The sequence below is a fragment of the Phocoena phocoena genome, chromosome 5 (genome assembly GCF_963924675.1).
Source record: "Phocoena phocoena chromosome 5, mPhoPho1.1, whole genome shotgun sequence".
NCBI classification, from domain to species: domain Eukaryota; kingdom Metazoa; phylum Chordata; class Mammalia; order Artiodactyla; family Phocoenidae; genus Phocoena; species Phocoena phocoena.
Window position 1 is genome coordinate 104,843,638 of NC_089223.1, and position 14,031 is coordinate 104,857,668.

A 14,031-nucleotide genomic window follows, 5' to 3' on the forward strand; every position below is an offset into this window, starting at 1 on the left:
CCTCATCTCTTTACCTCCTTCCTTATTAAGCTTACATTTCTTAATCCATCATTTAAATATTTCTGTTGTCAATATAGAGAACAGACTTGTGGTTACCAATGGGGAGAGGAGGGCTGGGGAGGGATGAATTGGGAGTTTGGGATTAGCAGATGCAAACTATGATATACAGGATGGTCCTATTGTATAGCACAGGGAACTATATGCAATGTCCCGTGATAAACCATAATGGAAAAGAATATGTAAAGGAATATATATGTACAACTTTTGCTGTACAGCAGAAATTAAACACAACATTGTAAATCAACTATAATTCAATAAAACTTTCCAAAAATCCTTCTGTTATCAAAAATCTACAAGTCTTTCTCTATTTTTCCTTCCAAGAAAGTAACAACTAACAAAACCCTGGGTTCAGAAGAATCGAACTTTCCATCCTTCCATTCTCTATCAGGACTGCTGAGTGCCACAGGTGTCACTCAATTCTGTAAGCTGCTGTTGTTATAGACCTGAGGTTTCCAATCTGTGTTGAGTCCTCAACACTGCCTGACCACCACTTACATCAGGGATTCTCAACCCTGGCTACCATTAGAACCCTGGGGAGCTTTTTTCAAATCCTGATACCTGGGCCTCACCCCAAACCAATAAAATCAGATCCTCTAGTGGCAAGATTGAGGCATCGGTAATTTTCAAAGTTCCCCAAATGATTCTAACACAGTCAGGATTTACAGCAGTGTTCTCAGCCTCAGTAGCAGATAATAAGCACCTGAGAAGTTATTTAAAGTACTGATTCTGGGTTCCCCTCCTCACATATCCTGATTTAATTTGCCTAAGGTACAGTCTGGGAGTTTTGAACTCTCCATGTGATTCCAATGTGTAGACAAGGGTAAGACCCATTGGTTAGAGACACGGTCCCCAGTTCTCCAACCTTCTCCTTCCAACTCACAGCAGATGATGGCCTTGCCTCCTTCTTCACGGAGAAAATAGAAGCTATCAGAAAAAAACTATTTTATCCTTCCTTTCTACCATTAAAGTCACAGACAAACCTCCTCCTAGCTGTGGTTAGTCCCTGCACTTCTCTTCTGGCTCCGTCCCTTCCCACACTCTGTAATTTCTCTCCACCAGTCACTCCCATCTATTTGCTCTGTCCACTCCCCACTGGTACTTAACACACTCCACTCTCTTAATTTTTATTTTATATTGGAATATAGTTGATTAACATTGTTGTGTTAGTTTCAGGGGTACAGCAAAGTGATTCAGTCATACATATACATGTACCTATTCTTTTTCAAATTCTTTTCGCATTTAGGTTATAACAGAATATTGAGCAGAGTTTCCTGTTCTCTACAGTAGGTCCTTGTTGGTTACCTTTTTAAAATATAGTAGTGTGTATATATCAGTCCCAAACTACCAGTCTATCCCTCCCTCCACTCTTCCCCCCTGGTAACCATAAGTTCATTCTCTAAGTCTTTGAGTCTGCTTCTGTTTGGTAAATAATTTCGTTTGCATCATTTTTTCTAGATTCCACATATAAGCAATATTGTGTGATATTTGTCTTTTTCTGTCAGACTTACTCCTCTTAGTATGATAATCTCCAGGCCCATCCATGTTGCTGCAAATGGCATTATTTCATTCTTTTTAATGGCTGAGTAATATTCCATTGTATATACTGGGTTGGCCAAAACATCTTACAGAAAAACCCAAATGACCTTTTTGGCCAACCCGATATGTACCACATTTTCTTTATCTACTCTCACTTATTCCAAAGGAATAGATAACCAACAAGGACCTATTGTATAGCACAGGAAACTCTACTCAATACTCTGTAATGTCCTATATGGGAAAAGAATCTAAAAAAGAGTGGGTATAGGTATATGTATAACTGAATCACTTTGCTATACACCTGAAACTAATACAACATTGTAAATCAACTATGTTTCAATAAAATTAAAAACAAAGGAAACCTTTCCCCCTGCTCACATCTGCTTTCAACTGCTGTCCTATCTCTATCACCTGTTCAGAAGCAAACATCTCAAAACTGTCATACACCCTGGCTGTCTCCTCTTCCTCACTGAGTGGTCACTCCTTTACATGTTGCCATCTGTTTTTCCCAACAACTCCAACAAAATCAGTGACCTCATTGTCACGAAATCCAGTGTGAACATCTCAGCCTTTATCTTCATTAAATCCTCATCTGTGTTTGGCCCTGCTGACTCCCCACTAACTTCTTGAAATCCTCCACCTCTCCTTGATTTATATAACTCCACACTCGTTAGGTTTTCCCCTTGTCTCCATGGATGTGCTTTCAGCTGCAGTTGCAGGTGCTGCTCCCTCTGTCCTTTTAAATGCTGCTGTCCCTCAGGTTGCAGCCACTGGTACCCTCCACTCTCACGTCACACGTTCATTGTCTCCCATGACTTTCATAGTATGCGCTAATCACTCCTTTGTGGGTGTGAAACTCAACTACAAAAAAAGAGGCAGTTAAGAATTACAACTCATTTGAAATTCCATCTCAGAGATGCTATTCTATAGACTGATTAAAAAAAAAAAAACAAATTCCTTTAGGGGTCCCCGCAAGTAATGCTGTCTCTGGGGTCAGAGGCATTGGGGTTGGAATGGAGAGCTAAGTAGCACAATCCTTACAACTGGACCTCAAGATTTCTAAAAAGCTCTCCCCGTACCTAGCCTACATTTGCTGTTCAGGGTCCATAGCTTTTCTGCTGTTTCTGTTTCATTACACTTAGGACATAAGGACTCCATTGTCCTCCTACTTGTAGGGTCAATTATCCCCTAGAGCATATCTCTTCCTCTCCTGTGCAACCTGTTCCTCTGCCACCTTCAATTCCATTTCTTACCTAGCTGACTTCATCTCATTGTATTCCTCTAGGAAAACTGTCCTCACCCCCCTAAGTGTTTCTGCAAATTAAGTCACTATATTACTATACTATTAAGTCACTATATTACATTATTATAGCTGATAATGATGCAATCAGGAAAATGGTCCCCAAGAATAAACTTTGACTCTAAACTTGATAAAACCAGACATCAAATTAGTCAATAATATTTATAAAGAATTTATAACAGGGTTTCCCTGGTGGTGCAGTGGTTAAGAATCTGCCTGCCAATGCAGGGTACACAGGTTCGAGCCCTGGTCTAGGAAGATCCCACATGTTGCGGAGCAACTAAACCCATGCGCCATAACTACTGAGCCTGCACTCTAGAGCCCACGAGCCACAACTACTGAGCCTACACACTCTTAAGCCCATGCTCTGCAACAAGAGAAGTCACTGCAATGAGAAGCCCGTGCACTGCAACGAAGTGTAGCCCTCACTTGCCCCAACTTGAGAAAGCCCGCGCACAACAGTGAAGACCCAATGCAGCCAAAACTTAAAAAATTAAATAAATTAAAACAAAAGAATTTATCACAGTGATAAACACATAGGGAGCAATTAATAAGTGATAGAAATTTATATTTCCCTATTTAAAACTAATTTCTGATACCATATGTAAAGTAAATGATTGAAACAAATATTAAAATGTGAATGCAAAGTAATGGGTTAATGTTTGGCATAAGGATTTCATACCTAATGACAGTTTAAATGGACCAAAAAAAATCCAGACAGAAAAATCATTCAACTTCTATAAGTGTTTTATGATGAAAAGAACATGAGTAAAGAGTCACATGATTTTGTGTGACTGTATGTAAAGCACTTAGAAATATCTAGCCTGGTTTGCTGACTAGTAAAATGAGAAACCAGACTTGTTTATTTCAGAGGTCCTTTCCACCTCTAAAAGTATCTTATACTACAAAAATAATTTCAAAGAGTCACCATCCAGCTTACTACAGAGAACATTACTAATAACACTGAATCTCTGTCATCTCATGCCACAGAGACCTCATTCTCCTCCCTTCCATGCACAGGTAGTCTCGATTCCAAATGATCTCGTGAATGAATCCATGCATTTCTAAGCAATATAGTGCTTACTTTTGTGTTTTGAACTTTCTAAAATTATATCATGCAGCGTGCAGTTTCTAAGTTGGTTTTTTACTTATGCTTAATGAGACACATACGTTTGGATGTGTACAAATGATGGGATTTTAACATCTATATTCATCAATGAGTTAACTCTATAATTTTCTATACTTTTTTTTACTGAGTTTGGGTACTAAAGCTTATACTATTATATACAAATATTTATATATATTATATATAATAGACATTTATAATTTTATATGTGCTTATGTAAAATGAGGTAGGAAGTGCTTGACATTTTATATTTTCTAGAAGAATTTTTATTTATTGGGAATGATCATATCCTTAAATGTTTGGCAGAACTCACATAAAAATCAGTTGGCCTTGATATTTTCTTGGTAGGAAGACTTTAAAGTACTAATTTCTAGATTAGTTAGGGTTATTTGATATTCCTGTTCTTCTGAGTCACTTTTGGTATATTTTTCTAGTAATTTTATCCATTTTATCTAAGGTTTTCTATTTATAATTCACATTGTTCATATTATTCCTTTATCATTTTAACTTTATTGTAACTACAATTATGTTCCTTTTTATGTTAATATTTTATGCTTTTTTTTCTTGATTCATTTTGACAATGGTTTATATATTTCACTAAATGTTTCAACTATTTATTTATTTATTTATTTGTTTATTTGTTTATTTATTTATTTATTTGTTTATTTATTTATTTATTTTCGGTACACGGGGCTCTCATTGTTGTGTCCTCTCCCGTTGCGGAGCACAGGCTCCGGACGCACAGGCTCAGTGGCCATGTCTCACGGGCCCAGCCGCTCCATGGCATGTGGGATCCTCCTGGACCGGGGCACGAACCCGCAGTGGCGGACTCTCAACCACTGCGCCACCATGGAAGCCCAACAATTTATTTTTAACATGTGTATTCCATATTTTTTTTGGTTTATATCACATTAATTTATGCTTTTATCTTTACTGTTTCCTTGCTCCTATTTTCTTTGGGGTTATTCTATTGACATTTCTTTCTATCTTACGGTGAACACAAAGCTCATTAATTTTAAGCTTTCATTCTAATATAAGTACTTACTGCCATACATTTCTCTCAAAACTCTTTTCCAGAAGTGTCGGTGCATATGCTTTGTGTTGTGGTGACTCTGGAGGTGCGCTGCTCATCTCTCCTTTGAAAGGCTGTGCGGTGAGAACACGGCTGACTGGCAGCTGCTGCACCTTCTGATACCCTCCCAGGGTGCTCAGAGCCAAGGACCGAGCACAGCTAGGGTGCCAGAGCAAGGCCTCATTTGCTGGATGTGGGACTCTTTCAATGGGCAGCCTTGACTTGGGGTCTCCCATCAGCTTGGCTGAGGCTTTCTCAGAACTGTGACTGTGAAGTTCTTCCCTCCCAATCCTCCTTTCCTTTGTCTTTTCACAGACGTCAGTCCTGCATCAGAGTCTGAAGGCTCTGGTGGTATACTCCTTCCCTGTCCCTCTTTATTCTTCAAGGACATCTCCCCAAAATAGCTCATGTACATCTCATTCTGTATTGGTGTCTGCTTCTCAGAGGACTCAAACTGACACAAGTGTTTTTGTTATTATCCATCCTAAATGCTTCCAAACTCCTATTAAGATTCCTTTGTTGCTATTTATGAGGTTCTTTTCCCAAAATGTTTAAGAGGGCTTTCACCTCCTAGCTTAATTTCATTGTCTAATGTTCACAGATTGTATCCTTTGAAATCTGTATTTTTTTCATGGTACTTGAAGAAGAATGGATATTCTATAATCATAGAGTGCAGAGTTATCTATAAGTTCACTAAAACTGTTTGTTGTGTTATTCAAAAATAAATAATATCCTATAATGTGAGAGCTGTGTAAATCTCCCATTCTGATAGTGGATTTGTTCATGTCTCCTTTTAGTTCTGTCAAGTTTTACCTTATATGTTCAAGGCTATTTCATCAGGTGTACACAGGTTTAGAATTGCTACATGTTCCAAGTGAACTGGAACTTTATCACTGTCTAGTGAGTCCTTTCCACCTTGGTATTGCTTTTGACATAAAATCCTGAATTATTCTTATCTAAATTTTTCAGTCTACTTTTGCCTTTTCTCCCATCTTTTACATTAAAATATTTGCTTACCTTTATGTTTTAGGTGTGTCCTTGGAAAACAGTTTTTGCTATATGTTGGCATTTTATGCAATCTAGAAATATTACCATTTTCATTAATGAGTTTACTACTTTGTTCACTTACATTTATTGTGATTGCTGGTACACTTTTATCTACTTTCTTATTTTGTGTTTTTCATCTGTCCCACTTTTTATGCTACTTTTTCTCATTTCCTCTTTCTTTTGCTTTGATTGCATTGATTTTTAAAAATTTCATTACACCATTTGACTTTATGTTCTTGGTGGTTATCTTTGAAAATTTACCTTGTATTCTTAACATTTAAAAAAATCCCTTTATTATTCCTCTTGCCAGACAATAAAAAGACTTTAGGATATTTCAACTTTCATACTTTAACTCTGATTGCCTCCATTGAAAATTACATTACATTACTGTCTAGTATTTTAGTTCTCTCTTGCTTTCTAGTTAATCTTAACCTCATACATTGGACATAACCATTTCTTTTTTTTTTTTTTTTTTTTTTCACGGTACGTGGGGCTCTCACTGTTGTGACCTCTCCCGTTGTGGTGCACAGACTCCGGACACGCAGGCTCAGCGGCCATGGCTCACGGGCCCAGCCGCTCCACGGCATGTGGGATCTTCCCGGACCGGAGCATGAACCCATGTCCCCTGCATCGGCAGGCGGACTCAACCACTGCGCCATCAGGGAAGCCCCATTTCTTTTTTTTATACAATGTATGTCTACGTTTGTTGGCATTCTCACTAATACCTTTGTTCACTGTTATTTCTTACACTTCAGACCTTCTATGATCATTTTTCTTTTCTATTATATGCATCCTTTAGAAGTTTTTTTTTTTTGCTTGATGAGGGTAAAATTGTAATGAAGTCCCTCATTACTGGAAAATATATTTCTATTGTACATAAAATCTAAATATTTTTTCTAGTTTTTAATTTATTGAGGGGGAAAATCCTTGGGGACTTAAAAAATGTTCCTGTGAGTTTATCAATGCATTTAAAAGTATGTTCATTTAAAATCTAAATTGATTTGCACTGGAAGGCTTTTAGAATAATCTAGTCTATTATTATAGTCTTCCTATAGTCTAGTCTTCCTATAACTCTGGAAGTAGTAGTCTATTTCTATTATTTTACCTATAAACATAATTAAGTTTTACAAATACTACAATATATAAATTGATGGATGTGCCATCACTTATTGCACAGATTCTAAGGTCAAAAGTCACCTACAGAACATGAGGTCCTGAGGAAAGAGAGGAATCTGCTCAACTCAGATAAGAGTTGATAGGGATCCCTTCATGAATGCATTTTTGCTTAAAATATTGGTATGTATTACAGTTAACAATTAAGTAGCTTTATGAATTGTATTATCTAGTTCCAACAAAATAAACCTCATATAAGGGACAAGAACCTTAAAAAAATTCTTGTAGAAAAATCACAGATTGCAAGTTACACTAAATTGAAGCATAAAAAACAATCTATAGTAGCAGAGCTGATAGTTCTCCTGTACCCAGTATGAGTTCTTTGTTGGCCACTGTACAAAGTAAAAGTAATGACAGTCTAATTAGATGTGACAAGAAACCAGCCAAGAACCTTAACCTAATGAAGAAGTTGATTTTATATAAAGAGTAACAATTATCATTGTTAAATATGAAACTGGTCTAATTGATTATCGTGGCTTTAAATAACAAGTTAATGATAGATAAGGGTACAACTATTAGCAAAATATTTTTAAAGTAAGATTTATTTCATCTTTATTTTACCCTTTTTAATTTATATTATACTTATTTTTTACTGTGTATATGTTACATCCATAAATAAATTAATATACTTTTATTAGGGTTGAGTGCTCAAAATATTTTTCCTAACCAAAATATGTAATTTTAAAACATTGGGGGCACCAATTTACTACCAAATAAGCAACTTGAGGGCTTGAGTCATTTAGGATTTATCTTTATTTCCTCCATAGAGGCTAAATTTGAGCTTTGCACATGGTAGTAAACAAATCATTATTTGTAGAATATTTTGTTCATCTTATATATTTTAAAAGTCGTTCTTTCCATTGAGTCTATTTTTGTACATGGTGGAGATTTTGAAAAGTATTCCCTCTTGGGCTTCCCTGGTGGCGCAGTGGTTGAGAGTCCGCCTGCCGATGCAGGGGACATGGGTTCGTGCCCCGGTCTGGGAGGATCCCGCATGCCGTGGAGCGGCTAGGCCTGTGAGCCATGGCCGCTGAGCCTGCCCGTCTGGAGCCTGTGCTCCGCAATGGGAGAGGCCACAACAGTGAGAAGCCCGCGTACCGCAAAAAAAAAAAAAAAAAAAAAAAAGTATTCCCTCTTGGATCATCTAATCTAGTCCCAGAATGTTGGTAGAATTGATTTTTATTATTCCTAACTTATACCTGATGTATGAGTGTCCAGTGCTACTTTGAATATTATTAGTAAAGGTGAATTCATTATTTCCCTTGATAATTTGCATCATTGTTTAATTGTTCTCATGGTTAAAAAGTTTTCTTTTATTTAACTTAAATTTCCCAGGTGCATTTTAAGCCCATTACTTCCTGCTCTGCTCTCATTGACTAATGAGAATTGGTCCCTGTCCTCCTGGGAATATCCGTTAACATATTTTCAGATGCTAACATGTCTCCCCTTAGCCTTCTTTTCTCCAGATTGGGAAATTCCCAGCTCTACTAACCTTTTATCATACGTCGTATCCTACCTGAATTTCTCATATTTTGTGGTTTTCCTCTTAACTACATTAATTTATCCATAAAGAGAAAAAATGCATTCAAAATTTAGTAATTTCCTGAAAATGAGAAAAAAAATAGCACCATGTATAATTTACCTAATTTGATAGAAAGTAAGCATGAAATTCTACTTGGGAAATAGGTTTGCTTAAAGTTAAGTCTGATTCACAGTTTCATAACAGACCATGTAAGATTATCTGTTTCTGCCCTTATTAGAGAAAGATTTCAAGGGTCTGAAATTTTATGCAAACTTGTGTACATGCACCCATATGCATAAGGTTACATGTGCAAAGTGCATTTTTCTGGAAAGCCCACTCATAGCTTTCATAATGGAGCTCTACTTCCTTCAAAAAGGCAAAATCTGACTGGATTCTAGCCCTGAGACAAAACTAAAGTCAATAGAAAACTAATGGGTTTAATTTTTCTGTTACTCAAATTTCCTTGCTGAAAATGAAGTAATTTATAGTAATATACTTGAAGTAAATAAAGTAATATCTATGTCTAACAGTTTTAAAAGAAAGCTGAAATCAGTAGTGACCTGTAAACCAGGACTTGTTCTTAGCATTATTTTCAGTTTATTTTTATCCTTCTGCACATCTTCACTAGGGCACCGATTCAGAGCATCCTCTTTCTGTCAGTTACAATGTTGGCAGCTATGTTACCAGCTGTTCTTGGCCACTCCCAAGTGTGTAATATACAGCCCTCACATTTGTGAGTGATCCTTGTAACAAGGTACAAATTATCCATAAATATTACTCCCAAGAAAGGAATCAAAGGAGAGAACTGTACTTCCAAGCATGCTCTACATTCTCCCCTCTACAGGTATGGACCACGAGGCCCTCCATCCATCTTACAAGGTCCCCCATGCATCACCCTTTGGTAGCAGAAATCCCATCAGCAATATCCAATAGGGAGATAATTCCAATAAGAAGGAAGTTGTCTTCAGTGCAGAGACTGAGCGCACAGGGTCTCATATCCACGAGGCTATGTTTAGATCATGTATGTTTACAGAAGGAAATAAAGGAAACAAAGACCTTTGTATTAGACACCAATCTTCCTGCTCTTCAGATCCTCATCTTGGCATCCTTGTTCCAGCTCTCCATGTGTTCTAACCAAATACACACAGATGTAACCAGATGATGCCCCATCTTCCACCCCTTCCATGTATGTATCTCTGTCCTCCTATCCCAGGGCTGCATTGCAGGTGATACCACAGGACTCTGCTCAGTTCCCATACCCTGTATGCACAATGTGCAAGTCTGGGGGGCACTATTATGTCATGAGGTAAAATTTACCAATGGCTTACAAGAGCTAGTGGATAGATTATTCTACATTCTCCCTTTCCTCCATAGGAATGGTTCAGAGATGCAGTTTATAAAATAGCTGCACATTAGCCTTTTTCTTTGGCTCTGCTTTCTGGGGAATTCAAGCTAAGAGACTCTCTTAGCTCTTTTGACCAGTGATACATGATGGAAGAGCCCAAGTGTTTATTGTAATTTTCCTCATATAACAGGTATTCAATACAAACCTCTCTTTCAAATTAGAGACAAGGCATCCTCTATCTTGATCAGTAAAGATAACATATTGAACATGGTGAATATATCGATTGACAATTCAACAAATATTACTGAGCTTCTAGAATGTCTCAGATTTTCTGCTATAATATGGCTTTCTGTCCACAAGCTGAGGATTGAGAAAATTTTCATATTATAACAGGAAATGTTAGCTAACTAATCTTAAGGACTATCCTCCTCCCGACTTCTGTAACTATAGCCTTTCTAAACAGCAGATCAGTAAAACTGACTCCAAGAGATCAGATCAGATCAGTAAAACTGATTCCAAGAAAAATAAAATGTGAACATCAACTCTGAACCCCAATAAACTTGTTAAGAAGTTCCCTTGGAAAACTCTTCAAACCCCAAGTGCCAGTAAAACTAGAACTAATGCAAACAAAGGGAAATTCTGCTGAAAACAAATCCATTTAAAAAAGAGAGAGAGAGAGAGAACACAAGCAAAATCAAAGTTTCTCAGAGAAGAGAGACATAAAGAAGGAAAGTTTGCTGTTTTTGTAAAAAAAAGAAAAAAAGAAAAAGTACAAGTGATGACTAACTCTATTCTTCTGATATCCTTATAGTGTTAATAAAAAGATAAAGATATTAGGACAGGGCTTCCCTGGTGGCGCAGTGGTTGAGAGTCCGCCTGCCGATGCAGGGGACACAGGTTCGTGCCCCGGTCCGGGAGGATCCCACATGCCGCGGAGCGGCTAGGTCCGTGAGCTATGGCTGCTGAGCCTGCGCGTCCGGAGCCTGTGCTCCACAACGGGAGAGGCCACAACAGTGAGAGGCCCACGTATTGCAAAAAAAAAAAAAAAAAAAGATATTAGGACAAAGGTATTCCATAGTTATAGCTGTTTCTAAATGCTTTTAATTACAATTATGAATGTATTGAGTATAGTAAGGAGAAACCTCTTTGACTTATTATGTGCTTTCTTGAATCCAATGTATACAGAGAGTCTATAAGAAGTGAGAATGGTAATCACTGCATAAATGTGGGTAACTGAAGCTTTCAAGGAATAAGCAAGGTTGTCTCCCAGGAAACCAGATTACATGGGTGGTTGTCAAGAGGATTTGCAAGAACAGTGAGGTGAGGTTGAGGGCAAGGAGTATGTACTAAAGAAACAAGAAGATTGATGGCATCTAGTTTGGAATCTAAAAAGAACTGAAGGTATGAACAGGTGGAGGCAAATGAAAAGGAGAACCAGTGGGGAGACAGAACAGAGGTCTGAAGTGGTTCTTCTCAAACTTTTTCATTCTGCATTCTCCATTTGCTTAATATAGAGTGAGGAGCCAAGAATACCAGCTGCATGGGAGTTGATGCTAGAAAAATAAAATGGGCTTATAGAAAAGACCCAGATGTGGGTTTTTAAAAATATTGTGGGTGACCATGGGAGATCCTCTTCCATGTAAATTACATTTCAGACATTAAGAAACCACTTTAATGAAAAGTAAGAAAGAGTTGGTAGCAAAGATAGGGAAAAAGGTGTTGCTTCCTTGACTGCTAGGACACCTAGATAGGGTGACCATGCATCCTGAGTATGGAAGTAAAGAGAGGAAGAACAAAAAAGAGAGGGAGAGTGATTTCTGCGAAGGTAGAGTTCTCAGGAGACAGCATCAAAGAGGTATGCACATTTATACCAACTCACGTAGAGCATTATGACAAAGATGCAGGTTCTAAACCAGCATCAAAGGTTCTACATTGCCAGCTAACATAGGCAAAAACTTACTCATTGACTCTACAGTAATTCCTGGTCATACTGCTAACTGTCCACGGCCTCCCAAGCAAAATCCCCTGTTCTCTTCATCTCCCCTCATCTCATAGGAAACAAATTGTTTCTACACATGTTCATTCAGTTTATTAAAATCAAACTTCTCATCTGAAGAACAATTGACAAGGTTAGCCTGCTCTCACATTTTTTAAAGTGTGTGTAAGTACATAAGTTTTTTTTAATGCAAATTTTGAATATTTCATATGAATAAGTCATATCTATTGTAGTCAGGGTCTATACCCAACCATATGGGAAAATGCCCTTATGCACTACTAGGCCTAAATGGAGAAAAAGACAGCTCTGACCACTTTAGTCTAATACTGCTACTTAAATTTCTTATTTGAGATTTTGTGAGAGTTTTATAAAATCAACTTAATTAGGTATAGTTTAAATACAGTAAAGTGAAGCAACTTTGACTGTACATGTTGGCAAATTTTGACAAGTGTATACACTGAAATAACCACCAAAACAATTTTATAAGGTGTTTTTACTGCCTCAAACATTTCTCTAGTGCTCTTTGTAGTTAGGTCCCCATCCTCACCTGGCCACAGATAATTACTGATCTGCTTTCTGTTACAAAAGGCTATATTTGTCTGTTTCATAAAATGAAATCATAAAGTATGTATTATTTTGGACTGGATTTGTGACTCAGTATAATATTTTTCAGCTTTATCCATGGTATTGAGTGTACCAGTATTTCATTTCTTTCTTACAGTGAAATAGTATAAATAGTCATAGTACAATACATACTAATAGTTTGTATAGTATGGCTATAACAAAATTTGACCCATGGCCTGCTGATATACATGTGGGTTCTATTCAGTTTTGGGCTACTATGAATAAAGCTGCTAAGAACATTAGTGTTTGGTTCTTTGTATGGACCTATGTTTTCATCTCCCTTGGGTGAATTTCTACTCTGTTGAGGTAGTTGTTAACATGTTCGTTACCCACAAGCAATGTGCGCATCACATCCTCCACAAAACTTGACATTGTCAGACTTGTTAATTTTAGCTATTCCAATGAAAATATTGTGGTAACTTGCTATTTTTAACGTGCAATTTCATTACATTAATGATGTTGAACATCTGGCCATTTGCATATCTTCTATTTTAAAATGACTGTTAAAATATATTGTCCATTATTAGATCCTTTTTCTTATTATCATTGAACCGTAAGTTCTCCTTACATATTGTGATCCAAGACTTTTGTAGCTATTTGTTGCAAATATTTTCTCCCCACCTGTGACTTGGCTTTGCAGAAGTTTTTAAATTTCATGAAGTCTAAGTTATTAATTTTTCTTTATGATTCATTTTTTTCTGTTTCACCTAAGAAATCTTTGCATTTCACCAAGGTCAATACCACAACTAATCAAGTTCAGATGAGGTCATTAGGGAGGGCCCTAATTCAATATGATTGCTATCCTTATAAGAAGAGGGAAATTTTGACCCAGACACCTGGAGAGAATGCCATGTGACAATAGAGGCAGAAATTGAGGTACCGCAGCTGAAAGCCAAGGAATGCCTGGAGATGCCAGAAGCTGGAAGAGTCAAGAAAGGCTCTTTCCCTATAGACTTTGAAGACAGCACGGCCCTGTCAAAACCTTGATTTTAGATTTCTAGTCTCCATAACTCTAAGAGAATAAACTTCTGTTGTTTTAAACAAATTTGTGGTACTTTGTCATAGCAGTCAGGAAATTAATACAGTGTCTTTGTTTGATTTTGGAGTAATTCTTGCCTCAATAAAATGATTACGGCAGTGTAATGTTTTTGTATAGAAATGCTATCAATTCTTCATAATGTCTTCTCAATGTTACAACTGCTAGTAAAGCCACAAGGGCCTGAAGATTTT